The sequence below is a fragment of the Monodelphis domestica genome, chromosome 8, assembly GCF_027887165.1.
Source record: "Monodelphis domestica isolate mMonDom1 chromosome 8, mMonDom1.pri, whole genome shotgun sequence".
Lineage (NCBI taxonomy): Eukaryota > Metazoa > Chordata > Mammalia > Didelphimorphia > Didelphidae > Monodelphis > Monodelphis domestica.
Window position 1 is genome coordinate 82,351,382 of NC_077234.1, and position 13,714 is coordinate 82,365,095.

Here is a 13,714-nt window from a genome sequence, read left to right on the forward strand (position 1 = left end):
AGAGAGTAAGACAGACTTATATTCACATCTGAACCCAGACACTTTATGGACCTAGCTAGCTACATGGACTTGGCAAGCCACTCTTTTGCCTTTAAACCAGTAACTACTATTGACTCCAAAACAGAAGGTAGGGGTTTTTAAATAAATAAATAAAATTTAAATAGAGATCTAGACTTATTCTTCTCTAAGGTACCTTCTAAGTCTTTCATTCTATATTTCTGAATCTATGGTTGCTTTAGACTAGAATAAGAATGTAGATATATTAGTTCTCAACTCTTATGAATATAGAATAGCAGACAGAAAACAAATTAGAAACTCTTATTTATCCGAAGTCAGACACTAATTTACCATGTGACATTAGGAAACAAATATCCCTACACCTATGGCTCAGTTCAGTCCTCCAGGAAAAGTCAAATAATGACACTCATTTTCCTGCTAACAACTAACATTTCCTCAAAAACCATTTTCAGCTCCTCAGGACTAGTACTTTATTCTAACATTTTAGTGCATCCCTCTAAATGCTTTGAAGTTATTTTAATGAACCATGTAAAAGGAGATTGTTGGGTCTTTATGAGCACACTAATTTCTGATGGGTAAAGTCCTACAGAAGGCTTAGATTTCCTACTGAAATCAAATTAATTCCAAACTTCTTTCAAGTCAAGAGTAAAATGATATCAACATAAAGCAAGCTTATCATAATATTTAGTTAAGTTGGATTCAAAATTATATTATTCATTTTTAGTTTTAATTACATTCATGGCAAGCAATAAGGTATAAGGTAGGCCTAAGCATTTCATTATATGCTTTAGTTGTCTCAGGATGGTTGTTCCTTGCTGTTAGAGCCATTAAATAATATGTGACCTTTAAACTATTGTTTTATTCATCAATTGCCATATCCTACTTTGGCTTTCAGGAGAACTTACAGCTCTTATTCTTTGTTTTGTCTGATGCAGTTCATAAAAAAACACACATTTCGCAATTAAAAACAAGTTTTTGAAGCCTAAATTTCCAAATTAATTACAATTTTTGGTCAATAGCTTTATTAATCTCATTGAGCACTTGATAGGTAGGTGCATAACTGTACTCAATTAAACAATAGATCATTAATTAAAAAAAGCAAGTCCTGTTCATTGACAAATACTCTTTGAAATATATTAATGGAAATGTAAGCGATACTCATTTCAATAAATGATCCATAATTTCCATTTCATATTGTGCACTGGCAAGAGCAAGTTTTTAAAAATAATTTTGTTGACATTTTTGTTTTTATAAAAATATTTCCCACTGTATCCTTCCCCTCCTGACTCTTCATTTCACTGAATAAAAACATTCAAAAAGTGGAAGGACAAAAGTTCATCAAATCTAACCAATATACAAAAAAAGGCTGATGTTGTATGCAATAATCCACAACCCAGTTCTCCATTGCTTGATCTCATTATCTCTTCTTTGGAACCAAACTTTTTCTCTCATGGCATTCAATTTTAATTGGGGGAGGGGTGTTATCTTGGTCATTTTCATCATCATAGTCATAGAGTATACTGCTTTCCTGCTTCCACTGATGTCATCTTGTATCACTTCATGAAATTCTTCACATTCTTCTCTATAATCATTACGGTTATGCTATCTTAAAGCACATAAGTGTTTGTGACATTCATGTAGCACACTTTATTCAGCTATTCCTCAATTGGTGCATGTGGGTCCTTTAACTTTGTCATTGACCTCTTTGGGGTATATACCTTCCAATGGCAGCTTCAGGATTAAAGGGCATGTACATTTTAGTCATTTTCCTTAGCACAATTCTAAATTCCTTTCCATAACAGTTTGACTCATTTTAGAGCTTCATCGATCATTCACCAATATTTAAAAATATATGAGTAGCAAAATACTCATATTTCTACAATCCTCTTGCAATCAATCATTTCCATATTTTGTCACATTTGTCAATGTATTAGGTATAAATTACTTTGGTTTTTTAATTTTTATTTGTATTCATCCAATTATTGTGATTTAAAATATTTTCTCCCTATAGTTGTTAATATTTTATAGTATTTTTTTTTGAGGCCTGTTTGGTCATATCTCTTGACAAGACAGAAGTTTTAGGATCTAGTTTTTATCCTGCACAATTTGACCTTGACCAATGATACCTCATCTAAGTAAAATAGATAAGTAACTGACATTACCTTGGACATGATCTACTCTGTCCTTTAAAAGCTCATGACAAGATCACGAATCTTCAAACTCTTATCTGTTCCAGGAAATTTGAAGCTGTCCTAGATACTACAAGCCTATGAGGAATTCAAACACATCAATGGTATCAAATCTTTATACCTCTATTAGATTTTAGGTTCAATATGAACAGTGTCTTTATTGAATATCTCTTTGTATTCCTAGTGTTGCCCTTATTCTTTATATTTAATAACAAATGCTCACTAAATTGAATTGGATATATAAAATTAGGGAGGCTCAGATAATATCTAAAATCTTTATAATTTTAAATATCCTTTGATTCTAGTCTGATCTTTCTATTACTGGTGTATCTCACTTATGTATATAAGAATGATAAGTTGGCAAGAACACACTGTGTTCATTTGCTAAAACCTAAAAGGAGAAAAGAGGTTAATGTGACTCCTCTCTAGAGAGTGAGAAGAAAAATAAAACAGAGGGGAAAATCTATAGCAATGGGTGGTGGAATAAACACAGGCCTCAACTAGAAAGTGACCAGAAAGAGCTAAAAAGATATTTCAGTGAATGCTACCACCTGCGATCCCAAAAAAGATAGGCAAGGAAGGCAGAAATAAAAGAAAATGGGCTGACGGAGTATTCTGTAGTTAAAAAAAATATACTGGGAGCTATCAGAACAAATGAAGTAATTATCCATTCACTCAAGTTTCAAGTAAATCAAGAAACTGAGGATTTAAAGGAATAAAGGTGAATCCTTCTCTCACAGTCTATGAATTTCTATTTTCTTTTTGTTCTCTAAAATGCTATTTCTTATAATAGTTCATTTGCTAATCAAGTTTGATAGAACATTAACAACTTAAAAAGGTTTTTATTTTCCAAATGGCTTTATTTCATTTAGATTTCTACCTCAAATAATTCATTCAACATATGAATAATAGAGAAGGAAGTTGATGATAGGGACAGAAGAGGAAGAAATTAATCCTTTCCAGTTCACCTAGAAATTAATTTTGAATTATAGGTATGGACAATCTGTAGAAATACTGGACTAATCCAATGAATATTTTTTCATGCAATTTATATGTTATAAATAATTCATAAGACATAGATATCCATTTTACATAAAAGAAAGATTTTTTGCCCTTAGGGGAAAAGTGATGGAAATTTTAAGTAGCAAGTTCACAGTCATAAATATGATAGGACCAAGTTTAGAACCAATTCCAATGTTACTCCCTCTTCTCTAAAAATGTTCCATTTTACAATATGCTAAGAGCTTAAGATATGTCATGTATAAACTGTAAACACTACATTTTCCTATCATACTGTTACTTAAGAAGCCAATGCCAAAGGTCTGAGAAGATCCTATCCACAGACTAATAATTTCGTTTTGAATCACAGTGTTTTATGAGAAGAAGCACCAAGCCCTTCATATACTCTACTAGTGAAAAAGAAATTCAATTTGCCCTTAAGCTTCCTTTCTGGAAGGAGGTGGACTATGTCCTATGTAAAAAAGAACAGAAAATCCTTTCTTTAAAGCAAGTTCCCAATTTTAGTTTTTTTTTTGTCTTTTAAAAATTTGGCTTTAAAAAATTTGTATTTTATTAATTATTCCATTGATGAATCCCTAATGATGGCCTGAGGCTTCCTAATGAAAACCATGCCACAGACTTAGCAATAGCACTATTGATCTGGAACAATGACATGGCAATAATCAGCTACAGTGGTATTTCAAAGAATGATCCTTTGGGGCAGGAAGAGGGAAAGAAAAATCTTTATAACTAAAGTCAGTCCTGTTAAAAATGAAGATAATACTTTATAAGTCACATGAAGTCATATTTAAGTCACATAAAGGATGATACTTTCCATTTCCCTTCAGCATCCCTGCTCTCACCTCTCCAAATCATTTCTCTCTCCATCACTTTTGATATACCCCAATTTCTCCTATCTCTAGCATGCCCTCTTTATTGTTAAAAAAAAAAAAAACTTAACGGTCATTTCTACTTGTTAATTGATTGACATTAGTATGACTAATCAGTGTAATACTTTATTTTAGTTCATACTTGATGATATTTTGTATAGTCAAACCTCTTCTGACTGGCTGGCAACTTAATTTCTTTACTTCTTAAATACTTTCTATCACTGTTAATGGCATCTCTCCCTAAGGTGTTTTTCACTGGGACAGAGCCTTTTCATTAATAGAAGTATTATTATGTTATTAACTTCTTTGGGAAAGAAGAATTTCATACTAGTTTCTTTAGTACTTCTTCATATTTTTTAATGGCAGAAAAATATTCATTCCCAACAGTGAAGTGAAAACTTCCATCACAGGTGGTTTCTTAAGGGAGAACTTCCTAATCTGGGAGTGAAGCCAAACATTTTATACAAAATCTACATTATTAAATAGGATTCCTGCCTTTTAATAGCCAGACCTCCTATGAAAGAAAACTTCAATCATTTACTTCATTCACTATTATGCTCATGTTTGGATACATTTATGAAAAAAGCCCTTATTAACCAAGAATAGAAACTTCCTCTCTGTTTATTCAAAATTAGAAATCCTCAAATTAATTTAGCAGTAAGAAAAATCTTTTCATGTATTTATTAAGACTCACTATGCCATCAGGAATGACTTGTTTTGTGGCTGTAATTCATCCAAGAAAGGAATAGTGAATTATGAACTGGACCAGAAATCATGAAGACCTGGGTTCCAGTCTGTCCTCTAAAGCATTTTGGTTTGGGGGGCAAATAGTTTACCCTCGGTATCCCAGACTAGAAATTATAGAGATAATGATAATTTGCAATAGCATAAGAAATTAAGATTTCCTTACACAAATGAAATCACACAAAAATCAAAACAAAGCAAAAACAAGGAAAAAAGCAACTTTAATGGCAAAAGATGGGAAAAGGGACACAACAAAGAGCTAATAATCCACTTGTTGGTATCCAGCCTAACCCAAGATAGAAGGAAAAATTCACAATCTAAACTAAAAATTTTAACCTGTAGTTCATCATATTAAAAATAAAATACTCTAACCAAAATGAATAGGTGAAAAGTTCTACTACTTTGAATTTTACACTGAAAAGGATCCTGTAATGATAATATCAATTGACTATAATTTTGTGATGAGATGGCTGAAACTAGTGTTTCTGCCATTATAGGTTTAGAAAGGCACAGTGAAAAGAAAGCTAGATATGCAGTTAGCGGACCCACATTTGAATATTAGGACTACCACTTACAATATGGTTGACCTTGAACAAGTCACTTAACAAGTCTCTAGGTTTCAGTTTTCCCAAGTATTAAATGAGAAATATGGACTAGATGATCTCAAATATTCCTTCCACCTCTAAAGTTGTTCCAATGATTTAAACAGATGTCTTAAAAGCACTTTATATAAATGATCTCATTTGACCCTCACCACAACTCTTAAAAGAGAAAGTTTTATTTTGTTGGTTTTTTAAACTTTTATTTATTCTGTCCCACCACACTTTAAAAATATATATAAGAATCCCGGAGTTCAGAAAAGTTGAATGATTTTCTTATAGCTAGAAAGGTTCAGAAGAGACATTTGAAGTCATGTCTCTCCTGACTTCCAAACCCATTTCTTTTCTGTTATATTCCATTGTTAAAATTGACAAGATGATAAATGTTGGAGGGGATGTGAAAAATGGGCATATTAATGCACCAGGTGGTTCTGTGAATTGATCTATAGTCATTTTGAAAAGCAATATAGAACTATGCACCAAAAGGTTAATTATATAATGTATGCTTTTTTATCTAAAAATATCAGTTAGAACTATGTTTCAAAGAGATCAAAGAAAGAAAAGAATCCTTGTGTGTGTGTGTGTGTGTGTGTGTGTGTGTGTGTTTGTGTATATATGGCTAAAGAAATTATGGTATATCAATATAACAAAATGTTGTGTTAAAATAAATGATAAGAAGGGGCAGCTGAGTAGCTCAGTGGATTGAGAGTCAAGCCTAGAGACGAGAGGTCCTAGGTTCAAATCTGGCCTCAGACACTTCCCAGCTGGGTGACCCTGGGCAAGTCACTTAACCCCCATTGCCTAACCCTTACCATTCTTCTGCCTTGGAGCCAATACACAGTATTGATTCCAAGACGGAAGGTAAGGGTTTAAAAAATAAATAAACGATAAGAAGAATGGTTTCTAGACACTTCCCAGCTGTGTGACATTGGACAAATCACTTAACCACCCCACCCTACCCCATTGCCTAGCCCTTACCACTTTTCTACCTTGGAACACAGTATTTATTCTAAGACATGAGATAAGAGTTTGAAAAATAGAATGGTTTCAGTGAAATATGGGAAAACTTTTATGGACTGATGCAGAGTGAACTAAGAAGAACCAGGATTTAGATATTTATTTAGATATATCTTTGTAAGCCTTAAAAACTTTGATTAAGACAATGTCCATCCATGATTCTAAGGCATCAATGATGAAGCAAGATACCTCTTGATAGAAAGGTGTTCGATTCAGTTTATAAAATTAAATGGGATGTATGAACATAGTGAATATTTTTATTGATTATGAATACTTGTTATAAGGATTTTATTCTGGTTTTTCTTTTTTTTACTTAAATTAGGAATGTATGGAAATGGGGGAATCTATTTTTGCTCATTAAAAAAAAAACACTCCATTTCATTGTACTTATCTAGGTAACAGGAAGTTTAAATGTTGAGCCCTACTTCTATAAATTGGTATATGAAAAAATGTTTTTCTTAATTTTTGCATAATTGCTGGTAGCTGTTCACTTGTCATCCAGTCTGATGGGTCAAAGATGACTATTTTCCACAAATCTGTTGTCTGGTAATTCTCTCAAATACTTGGTGAAAATAGGAGAGAAATGTGACAATAGCCAGCTACAGGATGATTTTGGCAACTTTCACAATCAATCCGCATATACAACATAGGTGGCCAACAAGCAGGCTGTGCCTACCCTAATATTCCAATAAATGAACATGGGTGGATACCACAAATGCCAAAAATAACATTTTTATCTTAGCAGAGAAAGTTCCATTTCAGCAGTGTCATCCTTCAAATCAAAGAGCACTCATTCTCATTCACTCTTACTGCCACTAGGAAATTATTCATTCAGTCCTTAATTCACTATTATGTAGGCCAATGGTAAAACACTAATTACATAAAATTCCACAAAATAAGATATTATTCTTTGGGAGGGTCATGAAAGGTACTAAGAGTAAGACTATAATTTTTATTTTTCTTTTTAATCTAGATTAAGAAGCCTCACTAGTAGGAACAGACTAGATTTTAGGAAATCCACATTTTTCTTTCCTAAACACACACCAAAAGATTTCTGTAGAAACTCAGAAGGGGAAATGACTTCCTAATGACCTACATCCTTCTCACTTTGGTCTCTGAAAAATGTTGACTCTTTTTATGAAGGTCCCTATTTGGTTGTTATTGTTTAATGAGATTGTTTTGAATGATAGTGATTTCCTCTGCCAAAATTAGCCTCCTATTATAAGGTCAGAATAATGCAAAAAGATCCCATTGATCTGAGTATGAACCCTCAGCCTTCCAAATCATTCTTTAAACGTAATCTTCCCTTTATTAAAACACTAATTGTCTGCTATGTCCTTTTTGCTTTCTACTTGTCTTCCTGCATCAATGAAAAGAACAAATCATTAGAAACAAGTAAACCAGGCTTAGGAATGGAATGCCATAGCAGCCAAACAAACTACAAGTTGCCATTGACCGACCAGTGCTCTTTCTTGGAGGATTCAGGCAACAAAGGAACTCAGTACAGATATTTTGTAACTGACCCCTCCCTTCAGCACCTCCAGGCTGTGTCATCAGGATTGCCACTGGGATTGTCCAGCTCAGAGATGTGTGGGGTGCAGCCACCTTCTCAGGACTGTGCCCAAACTTGAAAGCAGGTCACTGAGGGAGGAATGAATCTCTTTCTGAGAGTTACTCAAGTTGAATGAAAAGTCTTTCTGGGTCTAGACAGGTTTGAGAAATGGTAGAGATCATTACAAGAGAATTTATTTTATTTTATGTTTATTTAATTTTTTTCTACCCTCTCCAGCTCCATAGGAAAAGCATATTCTATAAAATCTACTGAATAATAAATAGCTTGTATAAATAATTATTGGTATCTCACCACATTAAAGACTCTGTTTAAGAAGTGACTCAGGGATGAGAGACAAGAAATATACTTAAGAGGCTTGGCTTGTTGTTTTCCTGTACTGTCATTTTAGATTACTGTCATGGAGATTTGACCTTGGCACCTAAAAAGCTAACAATAGGATAAGCATCTTAAGAAGGAAAAAAAAAAGCAAAGGGCATCAGATTGGCAGTCAAGAGACTTCAGACCTAATCCAGGTCTACAACTAGATGTTGGAGCCAAAGAAGTCACCTGACTTCTTGCAGGCTTCAGTTATCTTAAGAGTAAATTATGAAGACTGGGCCAACCTTTCTAGCCCCAGTTTTCTGATTCAGTACTTCAGAACATGGTGGGAAATAAAGTACTGACATAATTTAAAGGAGTTCTTGGATCACAAAATAGAGATGGCTATATTCAAAACTAGAAATTCAGTGGACTTCCATCACTAGCACATATACAAAACTAGTATTCTAAAATATAAAATTTATAAATTCTTATATTTATGTAGCAATACCTTTGATAAAGCTAAAAATATTTATAACTAATCTCATTTATCCTCAGATATTTTAGAATTTTAAAATACTGTTGTCTAAGAGAAATAGAAGCCAAATTTCCTTAGATTTTTTTTTTTTTTTGCACACAGTACAACTATGGAATGGAGAGTGTTTTACAGAAAGTCAAATGCAAAAGCAGATGGAGACCTAATTCTTTTGGATCAATATAACCATGCCAACCGTTTCTCAGATATAGTGTTATATAATGCCTGATTGTTGTGTTTTTAAAAAAAAATACTACTTATGGCACCCTTATAACAAATGACTTCTATGTCAATGTCATCCTGCCATTAAACCTAAAAAAGAACTAAGAAACAACACTGATTACATTTTACATTGGAAACGTGAAATTATAATTTATAGGCTCTTTCAATAGATATAAAAGAATGTATCAACAAATGTAGTATGGTCCACATCTAAAGAGCTTTTGATTTCAGTATTCTGCTGATTTCCTGAACAAATCAATGGTCTCTATTTACTAAACATAATGGTCTACTTCAGGCGGTTCATATAACGATTCAGCTCATTGTACTTGAAAGTTTCCTCATTTTATTAGGATACCAGTAGAGTATGTGGGCTACCCATTTGATGTCCCTTGTCATATGCCCGGGATATTTTATTTTCCTAAAGTACATTTCTCTGATGCCACCTTTTACACAAATGAGATATTTGTAAGTGCCTAGCATAGTGCTTGCCACTGAGTAGGAGTATAAGAAATGCACATTCCCTTATTTTTCCCGCTTTATTCCTTTTTTTCTTTGAATTTCCTTATTTGTCATTAGCTGAGCCCTACTCATGCTCATCTTGCTTTACTTCTTCTCCACCATGTCCTACCCTAGTTCTTCATCATGATATGGACTCTGGAAGGCTGCATCAATGGAGCCTAAGCTCTGGCAGGTGATACCCCATCAAAAAGGGTTTTAATGGTCACAGAAACAGACCAATTCTAATGTCCAAAAACAAACCTAGCTAAGTATGGAAAGGTTTATCATCAATAGTCTGGTTGCCTTGTAAAGAACTGTTTTTTCACCAGTAGGATAGCCACTTGGAAAAAAAAATTCCTTAACCAAGAAAGCCAAAACATGAAATAGTATCACAACGTTTAAATATAGCAATGATGATACTGACATCAGGATAAAGTAAGCCAAATAAAATAATTTGCACACATAGTATATCTCACTATACTGTTAATCAATAGCACTTAAATTTGGCTTTACAATTTGAGAAATCAAAAGAATTCAGAGAACACAGAGAAGAAATTATGACAATTGTAGGGATTAGGAAAGAAGAAAAGATAATGAAAGATAAAACTGGAATTCTTTAGTCTAGAAGGGCAAGAGATTTGAACAAAAATGAATAATTGTTTATATATATATATGTATATATATATATATGAATCAGCACTAAAAGACAGAGATAAACTATTTTAATCCTCATCAATTACAGAATAAAAATAAATAAGTTATGGCTTCAGCAGACGCTATTCTATTTATTCCTGATATTTAATGAAAGAGAAAAGAAACAATCATTGCTAAACTGGGTCTTCCCAAACCAGCAAGATAATCCATTAAACCTTTATTAAATATCTACTATGGGCAAGGTATGATGCTAGACATTAGGGTTAAAACAAAAAATAGCCCATACCTTCAGAGACATATTTAATTTTAAAAATATGTAACACAAACATTTGATAAAAAAGAGAGCATGGACAATTTGGGGACATCAGAAAAAGGGCTTTCTGAAAAGATATTAGGCAAGAAGGAAGACAGAAGGTGAGTCCAGAAGGTGAGAAAATAAAATGAGGACATTTTAAGTAGCCTGTGTATTCTGAGACAAAAATACCTCAGTTAATGAAAAATTTAGTTTTGTTGTCAGAAACTCTGATTCCAATTCAGAGACAATATAACAAATAATCACAAGTAATCACAAAGAACACAGGATCCTAGAACAATGACTTGCAAATGGTAAATACTTAATAAATGGTTGTCGAATGACTGTATTTGAGAATGTTAGAAAAAAAAAAGATCTGTTATGGCATGAAATATTCATTATAACCTAAAATGGCATCAGATTTGACAGAGAATATAAATTATGTATCTTTAATGTCTTGAATAAGAGAAGTGTAGATTAGGTGAGAGAAAACAGATCCAATCTGTGGAAGGAAAAGAAAGGAAGGCCAGAAGAGTTTTGGAGGCAGTAGAGACTACTTGTCAGACAATCACCAGAACATGATGTATCCTGAGTGCTAGAAAAGATCATTCACATATTCATTCAATAATCATTTTCTAATGGCAGAGATCTGTATTAGACAACTGGAAATAGCTATAAAAATATAAAGCACACACAAACAACCTCCTGAATCATTTTGTTTAGGGTAACAGTGTACATTACAATGGTTATCTCATTTGACTCTTACAACCAACTTTATATGTTAGGTAGTACAAGCTCTATTGTCTTCATTTTACAAATGAAGAAGCTGAGCTTGAATGAATTTGTCAGTAACTCAAGATCACACACAATTACTCCACGGCTGAGCTAAAAGCTGATCCTACAATCTCACAATCTTCTAATTCTTAATCTAATTGTATTTCAAATAGTATTTATCAAGTGTCCACCTGACCAGAACTTTCAAGGAAGAGAATAACAACAGGTCAGATTGACATACCAGGGATGGAGGACAGGGTGGACAAATGTTGGGAACAGAGCGAGGACATCCAGTCAGCTAGTTAGCATGAAATTTAGTCTTAAGTAAAGCTAGAAAGAGAGCTTGAAACAAATTGTGGAGAACTTTAAATGCCAGATTAAGGAGTTTTTTTTTTTTAATTCTGTACATACTAGGGAACCACTGAAGATATTAGAACAGGAGAGGGACATGACCAGGCTTTTGTATTAAGAAGATTGGTTTGAGAGTCCAGTGAAAGATTCATTAGAAAGGAGAAATAAACTAGCCTATAATTAAAATAATCCATAATTTCAAAACAAATGAGGACCTATACTATCAATGTGAATGGAAAAGAAGTAAAGAGGAGATATTGTGGAAGTGCAATTGATGTGACTTGGCATTTGACCAAGCATGAGAAGCAAGAGACAAGAAAGCATCCGAGATGACTAAGGAAGGGCAATGCTATCATGAGAAAAGGGGAAATTTAGAGATGAATCAGGTTTGGGGAAAATAATGATGGGATCATTTTGGAAATGCTTTATTTGAAGTGTTAGAAAGACATCCAGGTCATCTACCAATCACTTATTAATACAGATATAGACCCAAAGGAAAAGAAGAGGGATAGATTTGGAATTTATTTGTATAGAAGTGATAATTGAAGGCTAGGGAATGGGTATGATCATACATGAGAATTGCAAAGAAAGAAAAGGCCATAGGACAGAGTAAAGAATCATGAGGACACCCATAAGGAGAGAAAAATGAGATAGTAAAAGAATGAGGAGCAATCTCAAGGATAGGAAAAGAAAAAAGGTGACGGAAATGTCATATCTAGTATATTCCCCTCCCACTGTAGCTAATGAATTTAAGACTCCTGTACTTCTAGGTCCCCATCCATAGCTGCCTAGAGAAGATCCCCAAGAGGCATAGTCAGTCAATTTCCTTGATTGTGTTCTTCTAAGGAATTCAGCCACTATCTGTTCAAGGAGAGACAAACATTGACCATTCACCTTCCTGCCTCTTCTAAGTTACGCTAGGGTCTAATCCAAATTTTAGTCAGTCTTAAAAGTCAGCATAGGAGCCTTCTGTTGTCAAATGAGGCCCCAAACTCCATTATAAGGGAACAAAGTTCTCACTGTTCAATGATGCCAAAACTCCTTTAGAAGGGGACAAAGTCTTTCATTCCCTTGTATGAACTCAAAATATCTTAAATTAATTCTACTCAACAATGTTTCACTTAAAATGCAGATATCTGGCAAGATAATAAACTGTCTGAAAGAAATTTATATTAAGGCAAAATTCTTCATCATCACTTCTAGAGAACTAATGTCAAATTTTGTTTTGACAGACAGGGAGTCAGAGAGTAAATATATATTTTTTATCACTTTCCTTGATCCACAAATACATCTGGAATAAGAACCATAATTACCTTCCATTGGCCATGAAAGAATAGCCAGCTATATCTTGGTATTCCATGCAATGGGGAATACATTAAACTCCATTTAAGACAACAATATAACACAATGAAAAAAATGTTGAATTTGGAGGCAGAGAACCTAGGTTTTCATGATATAAACTAGCATTTAAATATTGTCTACTATGTGCCATACACTCCATTAAGCACTTTAATTCTTTTGATTCTCACAACTCTGGGAAATTTTTGCTAATATATCCATTTTGCAGATGAGAAAACTGAGACAGAGATGAAGTAACTTGCCCAAGGACACAGAGCTAGTAAGTGTCTGAGGTCATATTTGAACTGAAGTCCTCCTGACCCCAGGCTCAGCACTCTATCCATTAAACCCCAGCTGTTACCAGCCACTTACTACCTACTAGAGAGTAGCAGTGTTATTAACAAACTGTACAGTCTTAGTCAAATTATTCAATTTCCCTGGGCCTCATTTTTCTGACTTGTAAAATAAAAATGGGATATATATGTATGTATACACACACATACACATATATTCCAAAACACCTTACCTATGCTATGTGAGATGATCCTCAGAAGAATCCTGCAATGAGTAATGATATTATGTCCATTTTATAGATGAGAAAAACGGAGGCTGAGCAGTATTAAGTGACTTGACCAAGTCACATAGCTAATAAGTACTGAGGACAATATCTTTCATTTTTCTTGCATCACTTAACTGTTTAGCTGACCAAGGACAGGGTTGGATG

General features: G+C 33.6%; 1 protein-coding gene and 1 long non-coding RNA gene across 37 annotated transcripts in view; one reads left to right on the forward strand and one right to left on the reverse strand.

Annotated features, from left to right (window-relative positions):
* LOC103103910 (uncharacterized) overlaps nt 1–5,748 on the forward strand; it is a 34,020-nt gene extending 28,272 nt beyond the window's left edge. The window contains exon 3 of the long non-coding RNA XR_008914210.1: nt 2,255–5,748. This is a non-coding gene — a long non-coding RNA (uncharacterized LOC103103910). The remainder of the gene's footprint in view (nt 1–2,254) is intronic.
* MAP2 (microtubule associated protein 2) overlaps nt 1–13,714 on the reverse strand; it is a 352,353-nt gene that overhangs the window by 299,810 nt on the left and 38,829 nt on the right. The gene's annotated exons all lie outside the window — the stretch shown is intronic.